Raw genomic sequence first — 13,057 nt, forward strand, 5'->3', positions numbered from 1 at the left:
AAGGACGTAAAGAGGGTAAAGAAAAAGAAAGTTGAGAGCACGGTAGAAGTGGGATTTAGGAAAGTGAGCATTTAGGGAGGGGGTGGCAAATGGTGAGCTCTTTCGCGGCCACTTTGATATTCTAAGTGGCCGCGCGGCTCACTGAGAACATCAAAGCGGCCGCGAAAGTGATCAGCAGGCGGACAAATGGTGCGCGCGCCCTGCACTGATGCACTGTACCCGATCCGCCTGCTTGGGAGCTCTTTTGAAAGCCCCCTTAATTAATATCTCACCAAAGCATCGCTAATGCAATAGCTTAGGCGAGACCTAAAAATGAACAGCATTATTTAAAAAGCACTCACCGACATGGTGGTTGGCTGACCCCAGCAGGCCACTATCCCTGTGAGTGCCGGCCATTCCCAATGGGTCGCAATTTGCGGCGTGCCTCACAATTATTAATGAGGCAGGTCCTTTGCGACCCATTGGGAATCACAAACACTGTGAAACACACTGTTGTACATACCTGTTTGTAATTTCCTAACAGCGGATCACAAAGATTTCCTATTAGGAAATTGGAAATGGAAGTCTATGTACATCTGACCCTAAGTTTCTAGTCTGAGCTGGAGAGGTAATGAATTCTACACAGAGTATTCCTAAAAAAGAATGGATTTTACATTGAATTTCTTTCATGGTATTGGGTGTGTGGGCAATTGCTTTTGATAGGAATACCTTATTTATTTATTTATTTATTTATTTATTTTAGGCAATTTTTAAAAGCGCTGCAATTACCCGTAGGTGTCTCGGCGCTGGCAGCTAAAGGATAACTAACCAGATAATAAACAGTAAAACAGTGAGTAAAGTGATCCACAGAGATGTCATTGAGAAAACAACCAAGTCTTTAGCTGCTTTCTGAAGACAATCAAAGATGGACTGATTTTTATATTAAGGGGAAGAGAGTTCCACAATTTCGCCGCTGCTATGGTGAAACGTCTATCTCCCCAGGTCACTTTTCTTGTTCTGGGAATCTGAAGCATGTGAGCCGTGTTGGAACGCAACGTTCTAGGGGTTGCCAGAGGTTTAAAGGAGCTTCTCAGAAATCTAGGTCCTGTGTTATTTATTGCCTTGTAGACAATACAGAGGGTCTTGAACTTCGTACGACTTCTGACAGGGAGCCAGTGCAGTTGGTCGAGATGTCCAGAGACAGAACTGTATTTGGGAATGCCCAGTAGGATTCTGGCAGAGGCATTTTGTATTAGTTGCAATTTGGAGATAACCTTTGGAGATAACCTTAAATATGTAGTTGGAGAAAAAAAGTTAAGAACTTGGGGCCAGATGTATGATGCATTTTACCAGTCGCAATCTGGCCTTCTGCAACTGCTAAAATGCATTTTCAAACGTACCAACCCTATTTTTATCAGCCAGTATCCTAGTACCGACTATCAAAATAGGGTTTGCCAGTCGCTATTAGGAAGGTGCGTGCCAAGGGCATCCCTTCCTGATAGCGAGACGCACTGGTATGTAGGAAGGTTTTTGTATGTGAATGCGGTCGCAAAACATTTACAGTTTACCAATTATTTCAACTTGGTAAGCCATTCATAAACAAGAAGGGCATCCCCAAGGGACCCCTTCCCCTCTGTGAATGAGGCCACCACATTTTTGCAGAGCAGGCAGTGGGCAGGCAGTGGTCCCACATACCACTGCCCACTCAAAAAAATAAAAGAAAACTTTTATTTTTTATTTTTGAAAAGCATCTAATTTTCCTTTAAGGAACCTGGGCTGTATTTTTTTTTTAAAAGCTGCTTTATTAAAAAAGCAGTCACAGACATGGTATGTTACGAGAGGACTAGCAACTGTTCCAAGCAAACATGTTCAACAATGATGTAAACCATACTGTTTCCCATGTAAACACTAATTGGGCTTACAAGAGGGTCTCAATGTGTTGTTGCATTATTGGCAAAAGATATTGTCAAAAGATGTTGACATGATGTACTTTTGATGCAATTCATTTGTGATTTCCAATGCTTGTGCTACATTTGCGGTAGCCAATGCTTGTTATGCAGTATGATATTTTAGCAGGTTTTTGGAAACCATTTCGGAGTCATGTTGATGCCTGCCTAGTAGTAAAATTCTATATCAGGAAGTGGAGGCAAGGATTATGCATATTCTGTCTTCATTTATTAAACAGCAAGTTCAGAGTTAAACAAAAAAACACACTCCTTGAACTATATATCCCATGAACCCAGTCAGTAACCATGGGTACCAAGTAACCAATCACAGTCCATAAAGCCAATCCATATAAGCAATGGTCCCTCATAGTCCTTCCTCTTTCTTCATTGCTGCCCCCGTCAGTTAAGTCCTTTCACGCATTTCTTTGACTTGGGGATTTGACGCGTGGGGTATTTCCTTTGTACTATATATTTCACTGTTTTCTGGTTACTGTTGTAATTCAGGTTCTTCACTCGTTTGGCTTTTGGCCTGAGCGTTTCTTAATTGCTTCGCGCAAAGTGCACAGTGTGGTGCCGACTCGCAGTGCTGGTGTTTCTCTGTTTCACCACAGCGCCCTTTGCGCGTGTGCGGTTGAAACGCGCAGGGGACCTCAGCTCTTCAGGTGGCATTGTTTTTATCCCCTACCTCCTTTGCCTGACAGTGTGTGTGCGGTAAGACTGACGGGCCTGGCCCAATATTTCTTTCTTATTTTATAGCTCACAGTTTCATTGCATGTGCAGTTCACTGTGTTAATTCTGTGATTGGGCACTGGTGAAGGGGGGAACTCTTTTGTATTTCACAGGGTGTGTTGTCCTTTTATGTGTGCCCGGCCTTCTCTTACTTTGCAGTCTCATAACGAGCATGATTATGTTGCCTTATCCTCTCAGGGGGAGCAGCCTTCCCAGGGACGCCGTCCTGCAGAGGTGGACAAGCTCCTTTCTTCGGCCATTGCCCAGGCGCTTGCACCCCTGCAGGAAAGTGTCAATAAACTGTCAGCACATGTATTTAAAAATAGCACTGGCATCCTGGGTGATGTAGGGGCTGGGCCTAGTGGCATACACTCCGTGATGCCACGCAAGGCCATTAAGCGTGACGCGGGGCACCTGGAGGGCTTCAGTAAGCTAGCAGAAGCCTTTAATAAGAGTGCGCGCACACTGCGAAGTGCACCCTACCTGGAGGAAGAGTTACCCGGGAATACTGGTGACGTTGTCACCCCGGAATTTGACCCTGAGGGTGCGTTTCCCGATGGTGGAGAGGGTGATGATGATGTTGAGGACGAGAATGATTCCATTGATGACTTGCAGGATTCTAGCAGATCTTGGCGTCCCCAGTCTTCCTGGTCGGATGGGAGGATAGAGAGTCGCTTGCTTCTGATATGTTTGATCCGACCTGCATTTTTCGTCATCATTATTCGGATTGGGTCCCTGACAAGAAGGTAGCTGATCATGTGGCGCAGAACATTCAGCAACCCCTGGATCAAGAGGTTAGGTCCCGTCTCCGGTCGAAGTGCCCAAGGCCTTCTCTTCCCAACAGTGTCACAGCTACCCCAGTGATTGACCCGAAACTCTGTACCTTTTTTTCAAAATATATAAAGGATCCTAAAAAAGGCATAGATAGGTCATGGAGGGCTTGCCAAGACAAGCTATAGTTGGCCCCTCACCAAGATTATTGAGCTGGCAGAAAGGTCATGCGAGTCTGGACTACCTCTCCCTATGGATGATGTTGCCGGGTGGGCGCAGAGGGCTATGTGCCTTTTAGGCAATGCCAACTGCGCACTCTCGGCTGTAGGTCGCCTCTCCCTGTTGTTGAAAATAGACCCCAAACCTGGAGAATTGTCATCTTCTGAGGCCGTCCCTGTGGCACAGGGCTCCCTTTTTGGCGATCCATTTGTTAAAGAATTAGGGAAGTTTGTCACCACTTTTTCAGCTTTGGACAAGGCACAAGCTTCAATGAAGAACATCTTTTCCAAAAAGATTTTTGATGGGGCTGGATGAGGCAGGGGTAGCTCTTCCGGCCGACAAAACAATCAAGGCCCCAACAGAGCGCAGGCCAAATGCAACAATGGCTGGAATGATGGTCGTCAAGGCACCTTCTACCCCTCCCGTGGTGGCAGAGGAAAGAACAGAGGCCATGGTGGAGGTCAGGTCAATTCCGGAGGATACAATGGTAAGCCTAGATCTCCTTTCTCCTGTTCGGTTGGGGGGCAGGATGGGCATTTCTCAGACCCTTGGGTGTTGGAGATGGTCCAAGATTTTCACATAGAGTTCTACGGGACTACCATTCAAACTTCATATCAATTGTCTGGAGCTCCTGGTGGGCTCCTTTGCCGTCCGATCCATCACAACGAACAGGGTCTCCTGTTGTATTCTCCTCAGAATGGACAACACTACGGCAGTGCGTTACATCAACCGTCTGGGGGGTACTCACTCCAAAATCCTGGCAGAGGTAGCGAAGGATATTTGGCATTATTGCCTTCAGCGTCAGATTTCGGTGACAGCAGAGTATCTCCCGGGGGATCAGAATTGTGTGGCGGATTGGAACTCCAGACATTTCAGGGATGCCAGCGACTGGAGGCTGGACCATGCGGTGTTCTTTCAGAATATGAGCCTTTGGGGACTTCCTCTGGTGGATATTTTTGCTTCCAGATGGAATGCCCAACTTTCCCAATTTTTCAGTTGGAAACCGGACCCGGGAGCAGAAGCTGTGGACGCTTTCCTTCAGGATTGGTCCGGGTTCCTAGCTTATGCCTTTCCCCCTTCCTATTCATCCAAAGAGTCGCATCCCAGGTTCGTCAACAGAGAGCCTCTCTGATCCTGATTATCCTGATTACTCCGATTTGGTGGGCCCAGGTTTGGTTTCCGTCCCTTCTGGAATTGTGTTGGGACAGGCCACTTCGGCTGCCCTCATTCCTTGGAATCCTGTTGAATCTCCTGGGTCAACCTGACCCCTTGGTTCTCCAGGGCCATCTACATCTCATGGCATGGAGGATTTCAGGGGACGTTGGACTGACATTTCGCTTTCGAGAGACGCTGAGTTCCTTATCCAGCAAGCCTGGGCCCCGGGTACAACCAAGCGGTACTAATCCCCCTGGAGGATATGGGTTCGTTGGTGTATGGAGAAACACCTGGATCCCGTGGGCGCCAGCTTTACCGAGGTAGTTAAATTCCTGGCGGACCTTTTTCAACAAGGTTTGGCTTAATGCTCCATTAATTCCTTCAGGTCGGCCATTTCAGCTGGTCATTCTTTGGTGGATGGTGTCCCAGTTGGGGAACACCAATGGGTTTGTCAGATTTTGATGGGTATTAGACTTTCTCAGCCCCCAGAGCCTCATTATGCGGGTCTTTGGGATGTTAACTTAGTTCATCGTTTACTGACTTCTTGTCAAGATAACGAATTTCTGTCCAGGAAGGAGATCTTGGCTAAGTTGGCTATGCTCCTTTGTCTTATTTCCTGCAAAAGAGCATCAGATGTCAGAGCGCTTGACATTACTGCTCGGATTTTTACCCCGGAGGGGGTTACATTTAACATTTCCAGGAGAACTAAATCGAGTACAAGGTCAGTAACTTATCCTGCTTTCTCTGATTCTCCAAAATTGTGTGTAGTCAGATGCTTGAAATCCTATGAGGATATGACATTGGAAGTTCGACCTCCTGGTGAACGGCAGCTTTTGATTGCCATTAAAAAACCGTTCAAGGCGGTATCCTCTCCGATCATTGCTAGGGGGGTCAAATAGATTATGTCGAAATCCGGCATTGACAACAGGGAATATGGTGCACATTCAACTAGGGGGGCTATGACTTCCAAGGCTGTCCAGGTAGGTGGCAGGATGGAAGACATTATGAACGTGGCTGATTGGTCTTTGGAATCCACTTTTAAAAAGTTTTAATTCAAACCGATTCACGCAGCCGCAGCGTTGGTGGTAAGTAAGCTTTGAACATGCATAATCCTCGCCTCCGCTTCCTGACATAGAATGAGAAATGTCCTACTTAGCATGAAGGAAAGTTTCAATTCTTATAAGGATGCGAAGATTGCAGAACCTATTTGATCAGCTAATGCTTGACCTTTCATTTTTAGGGTGGGTAGGCATGAGAACTGATAGCTTGATAGTAGTCCATTTGATACCAAAGAGTTAGTCATGTTATTATCTCTCTTATGGGTAACTGACTTTGAAAAGTCACGGGCAGAAATCTGAAGTCCAATCATTTCTCGCTATCCCAGAGAGACTTCTTCAGAGAAGCAGACTTCTGGAATCCATTTTTGTGTTTTGTCTTGTCTCTCACTCCCATTTCCCCTTCCCCCAAGGATCTATCAGTGCGATAAGTATCAACCTCCTTGCTGTTCTGGTAGTTTCCGGTGGGAACAGGAAAAAAGGCAGCATCAAGAAAGGAACAAACCGGAACCCAGGTGGGTGACAACTTGACATGGTGGTCAGCTGACCAAGAAGCCACCAACCTTGTGAGTGCTGGTCATTCCCAATGGGTTGCAAATTGCGACCTGCCTCATGAATAATAATGAGAAAAATCCCTTGCAACCCATGTGGGAATTTTAAATAGTGTCTCAGACACTGCTGCACATCAGGTTTTGCAACTTGTAAATTGCTTTTGAGAGTAATTTGGTTAGGGGAGCAGTTGTAGCAGTAATCGAGACATAACATAACCACAGCAAGCATTAGGGCAAATTTCTGAAAGAAGTCTCCTTAAATCAAACATAGGTGATAAAATATTTAGAACAGTCTTTCTTTGGATAGGGAGGGTTGTTTCAAGGTGAGATACTGTCAAACAACACACGTGTGTAATGTTTTTTTTCCACTTTAAGACAGGCATTACTCAGTGAGTCAGGCCAAGTAACTGGCAAAGATGTAGGTAGCAGCCTCCATGACCATAGTTGCTGAGTTTATTTTCTCGACCAGCTTGCCAACTGTAAGTTAGAGAGTACTTGCAAGAAAAAATAATGCTCTAATGCTCCTCCTGGTGAGATTTCTCAATGCGGGCGGTCACTGCACTTCACGACGTTCAACTTGAAAAATCTGCCGTTCATGTTGCGGAAGCTGGCGCTCGAGTAGAATGTCTACTTGAGTAGCAGAAGGCAGCAGTTTCCTCTGCCACGATGCGTAGTGCAATTGTGCTGATTTTACAGCATGGGACAAACACCTGCTGCGAAAAATAAGTGCGAGCAGCGCAACTTAATAGTTTCCGCCACTAGCGGAACTCCATGAAGGGCAGCAGGATTTTTCTGTCACGCGAAGTTCTGCAAAGTAAAACTCTGCAAACTAAGCCCACACTTAGTATATAGCTTGTACTGGGACAGATCTACTGGCTGGAAAACATAAGTTTGTGTGCAGGTTTACCTTTCCCAAGTACTGTCCACCAACTCATAATCAGCACCAGCTGACGACCTGAAGTGGAGGCTGCTGCTATTGTAATTGTAAATGGATTTATAAAGTGATTACGGCCTCTGATGAAGCATTGAAGTGCTTTTATTTGTGCAACGCATGCTACTATAGAACAAAAGTAAAAATGTTCTTTCTTGTCTTTAGCTGTATTAGTGTTGTGTCTTTAGCAAAGATTGAAGTAGAGCTAGATAGGAAGGGATGGATTTGAAAGGATACTTTGTAGTAGGGATAGAATGATAGTATGCAACTGAAAAAAGGTATGGTGAGAGACAATAAACAATACACAATTTTGTTATATTAGAATTTAAAGACATTATATAAATTGCACAAAGGCAGAGAGTGAGTTTGAGTCATATTGATCAAGAATCTTTTCAAGTTTCATTGCTTTGTACTTTAACCTGCAAGGTATAATACAGGTCAACATTCTTCACGTACATTGAAGCGATTCAATCACCCAGAGTTCAATTCCTCTTCATTCTAGCACAGCCTCATCTCCATATCACAGACATTTAAAGGCTTCCAGAATGGTGCTCAGACAACTATCAGGATTTTATGACCATTAGCATGCAGATCTTCTGCAGCCCGTGACTGGTGTATTGCAAATGATGTTACAGATGGGTTTTATAACAACAAAGGGAGTTTGGCCCATGCGGACGGAAGTGGGGTAAGGGCCCAAATACTGTATAAAAAAGAAGGAACCCACACTTCAATAATTTCACACCATTCAACTTAAGGTGAAAAAAGATAGATAAACAAAGTTTAATATGTTTATCCGGGCGATTAGTTGCGCCGTTTTATTTTTTCAATTTTATCAAAAAGTGCTTTGGTCTAAAGAAATCACAGTGTCTTGAACGTACTAGCCACCAGCGTACAACAAGAAACTTAAATCAAATAGTGCATCAAAACACAATAATTTAGCACAACATACAACGTGAAATCTGAAAGCATACTATGAGTGAAACTTACAATGTGTAAAAAACACAACAAAACACAAAAAAATGTGGCAAATTATTACAGCAAAAAGGGGGAAAAAAAGATATATATAATCATATATTTTAAACATGACATGATCAGAAAATTGTTAATTGTTAAATGTAACCAATAGGGAATCTATTGATAAATCTCAAGAAGGAACAAGACCACCTCTCGGTGGCCTTATTAGCAGGCTTGTAATTCCTAACAATTTAGTCTGTTTGTCAGAACTGAGGACTTAATCCTGTCCGCCTACGCGTTTCGAGTTTGTGATGTGTCTTCTCAAACTCTCTTCAGGGCAAATTGAATTCTTTTCCCCGTATGTTAAACCTATTCATAAAAACATAAAGGTTTGGGGGACACTTGTTACTATTAACTCCCATCAACCTACTCACGCTTTCTCATGCATACTACTATAAAAATGACACGTACCTCCGGGGAATGGAGGTGGTACAATTCATCCAACCCACATATGTCGGTTTCAAAGGGGTTGGTGGGTTCTGTGCGTGCAGGGAAAATCAATGGTTTTGCTCCGATTTTCAAACCGCTTTCCACATAGTTAACTGCAGGTAAAATGGGCGTATTACTCGCTGTTATCAATGCGGGAAATATAACACTTTCAGGGGTATTGGAAACCAATAATCACTTACTTTGTTTACTTTTCTTGTCGAAAAATAAGAATGCCTTAGTTCAAAGGGTTGTACCGGTTGTCTTTCAACAGCGACTGGTGCCGTGATTCTGTTGAAAAAACACGGGCGGCAATTAGTAATCCCTCGGGAGCCTCGAGCTCCTTTGTAAGTGCACAAAGCGCGCGTTGGAGTTTACCAAAGGCTGCGCTGGAGCGGGTCGACTTTTTAATATTAAACGCTCGTTCCACAATGGAAAGGCGTGTGCGTTTTATTTGGGCTTCGCTTTGTTGCGCGCTGTCAGTTAGCAGAGCGCTTGTACTACCTGGCCGCTTGGCAGCGTGCTCCACTTCCTCATTCCTTCACTGCGAGTGAATGTGAAGTCGATTACCTCAGTGATTCAAAGGAGTGAGCTCATCATGGCTAAGCCAATCAGAAGAGGATTCTTTTGCGTTCTCGTCTGATGCATTATGGGGCATGAAGTCCCTTTGATGGTGAAGACGGGATTATAATCTAGAGACTTCACTCATTGAGTTCAACCCGGTATTTATGGTATTGAACCGGAGTATCAAGTATGCTTCTTTTCGTAGAAGCGCTTTCTCTACATCTGGTGACCGGTGCTGTGGATCAATGCCAGATAGGACTGTCCATGTGAAATCAGTTTCCTTGTGATTTGCTAACGTGAAGTGTTCAACCATTGGGGCATTCTGTACTTTTCTCTTGAGCCTAGAGCGATGTTGTGTTATTCTAGCGTTAACCTGCTGGCATGTTTTGCCTATGTATAATTTATCACAGGCGCACAGGATCCCATAAATTACGTTCCTACTTTTACAGTTGGTTTGCAAACTGTGTCTCCATTTGATGCCATTATGACTTGTGACTTGTGACTTATGACTATGTCATAATGGCATCAAATGGAGACAGGTGCTGCGATACTTTAGAGCATTTGAGTGGAGTGGAGGGGGGAAAGTTAGGGCGGGGGAGAGGGAAACAGGTGCAACATCTACATTCATGGTCCAACATAGCATTTAGACATTCACATGTAGATCTCTAAAGGTCTCCTCTTATAGGCGTCACTAGAAAACACATTATATCGGGTCTCACCTTACAATAACAAGATCTCATATCACCCCTGTGTCTTCCAGCTACATCTGGAATCCTCTGCTTCTAAGTCCCATAAGTGTTATCCAGATGCTCCCTGGGAGTAGTGCTAGCCCTTAATCTTAGAAATGACAGGAGCGGCTCCCATATCTCCTGAGGCCGAGACGCTGGTGGCATCAGTTGCCAGTAGCCAGTGTTCAACTCGTGGTGCAGCTCTCCCCCCCCCAGTATTTGGCTACCTGCCGCTTGGCCAGTAAAAGAAGCATGGCAAGCAACCTTCTATGTTCTGGTGGTTCCTCTTTTTTTTTACATTTAAAGTTTATTGAAGAAGAGATTGTGACAACAAGATAAATACAATATCATAGAAGCAAAGAAAACACAATGTAAGAATGTTGTAGATATAAAATAAAAGGAAATGTAACATTAGTAAAGGAAAAAAGGGGGGCAAAATGGGGGGAGGGGGGAAGAACTGTTAGAACCTTAAACTCCCTTACATAAAACTAGGAAATTAAGAAGCATATTGAAACCATAAACGGCTAAAAATACAAAAATTATAAAACTAGGAAAGGAATAATATTGACTAATAATTCTGGAATCAAGTTAAAAAGACAACAAATTATTCATGGCGGTTTCTTCACTTCATCCGAAGTAATGACTCTAACAGCGGAAGTTGAAGCTATATCCGTTAGGTAAGTGGATAGAGGGAGCCATAAAAGATCTCTTTTAATTGATAAAGAGATAGGAGTAACTTTGCTTGTATCCAGTCTATGGTGAAAACAAATAGCATTCAACCAGGCCCTGAAAGTGACTTTATCCGCTTGTCTTCAATTGGAAGTTATTAAATGAAGGGCTATTGCTAACAGTAAATCGATTAATGAGGGGTTAGGGGTGGGATGAGGCCATTAAGGTGGTAAGGAACCTAAAAAGATGTTAGAAAGAGAAAAAGAGATTTGAATGTGAAAAATGTTATTAATTTGGGACCAAACTAGAGACCAAAAATGGGAGATAGAGGGACATTCAAAGAGCATGTGTTTAAAATCAGCTGAAGGAGCTTTGCATAACCAACAAGATGGTACTGAATCTGTAGAAAAAGAGGCTAACTTCAGTGGGGTGAAAAGAAGAGGTTTATATATAAAGTAAAGAGTCTGGGATGTGTTAGCTCCTCCTGACGTTTTATGAATTTTGAACCAAAATATATCCCAAAAAGGGATAGACCAATACTCTCCTAGATCTTTTTCCCAAGCCTACTCAGCCTTCCCCTTGATTCTCTCCGATGAGAAAAACAAACTGCTATATAAAGAAGTGGCTGATATATCAGTAGATAGTAAAGAAAAAAGATTTGAACATCTGGAAGGAATACTAGGGCTAAGCGATAAGGAGAGAAGGTAGTGTAAGAGGGAAGGATGAAGAACAGCCGCCTGAAACTGAACTCAGACAAGACGGAAGTCCTCATCCTGGGATCCTCACCCTCCGCCTGGGACGACTCCTGGTGGCCCCCCGCCCTAGGCAGCGCACCCAAACCAACAGACCATGCACGCAACCTGGGCTTCATCCTGGACTCCTCACTCTCCATGACCAGACAAGTCAACCCGTCTCCTCGTCGTGCTTCAACATCCTGCGCATGCTACGTAAGATCTTCCGGTGGATCCCCACAGAGACCAGGAAGTCGGTCACCCAGGCCCTCGTCACCAGCGACTGAACTACGGCAACTCCCTCTACACCGGAACCACCGCCAAACTCAAGAAGAGACTCCAGCGGATCCAGAACGCCTCAGCAAGACTCATCCTGGACATCCCCCGCCGCAGCCACATCTCCGGACACCTGAGAGACCTGCACTGGCTCCCGGTCAACAAGAGAATCACCTTCCGACTCCTCACCCACGCACACAAAGCCCTACACAACCAAGGCCCAGGATACCTCAACAGCCGCCACAACTTCTACGCTCCCAAACGCCAGCTTCGATCGACCGGCCACGCCCTCGCCGCCATCCCCGGCATCTGAAGAGCCACCACAGGGGGACGGTCTTTCTCCTACCTCGCCGCCAAGACATGGAACTCCCTCCCGACCCACCTCCGCCTGACCCAGGACCACCTCGCCTTCAGGAAGCAGCTCAAGATCTGGCTGTTCGAGCAGTAGCGGACCCCCCTCCCCTAGCGCCTTGAGACCCTCTGGGTGAGTAGTGCGCTATATAAATGCTTTTATTGATTGAAGGTAGAAGTAAATTGTACTGAGGTTTACAAGAGAGGGTAAATAACATTTTTGTTGAAGATCAGTGAAAGATAATGGAGAGTTGTTAAGAACTAATTGTGAAACCCAAGTCAAACCTTTAAGTCTCCAAGATTTCCCATAAACGGTACGACCTTTGATACGTAATAAGTGATTGTGTCAAATAAGTTGTTCATTCAACGAGGAAAGTGAAGGATATGAAGACGGAAGAAGTGGCATTAAAAAGTACGAAAAGAGGAAATAGTATTAGAGAAAGAGAGGGATTCATTAAAGTGAAAAGGAGTTATAAAATGTTTTTCTAAATTCAAACAAAGAGGAGGATGAATACCATAATCAGGAGATATCCAATGGGAAGATTATCTGAGAGAGAAAGCATAATGGTATGATTTAAAATCTGCAAACTTGAGACCACCAGAGGTTTTATCAGCTTTGAGAGCTATTCGGGGAGGTTTATTTTTCCAAAGGAATTTGGTTAGTAGAGAATCAATGTTTTTAAAGAAAAATCCAGGAATATGAACGGGTATTATGGACAAGAGGTATAGAATTAATGGTGAAAGCATCATTTTAATAGAGTCTAGTCGCCCCCACCAAGAGAGGAAAAGAGGATGCATCGATCAATAGAAACAGATAAAGTTTTGGTTAGATTATCAAAGTTTTCTTTTAGGGTTTCTGGGATAGTAGGAGCAAACCATAACCCTAAGTACTTTATTTTGGATGTTTTCCAAAAGAAGCCAGTAGAGATAAAATCTTCCTTTAGATAAGAGGAATATTTAAA

Source organism: Lissotriton vulgaris, chromosome 2_2, assembly GCF_964263255.1.
Source record: "Lissotriton vulgaris chromosome 2_2, aLisVul1.2, whole genome shotgun sequence".
NCBI classification, from domain to species: Eukaryota; Metazoa; Chordata; class Amphibia; order Caudata; family Salamandridae; genus Lissotriton; species Lissotriton vulgaris.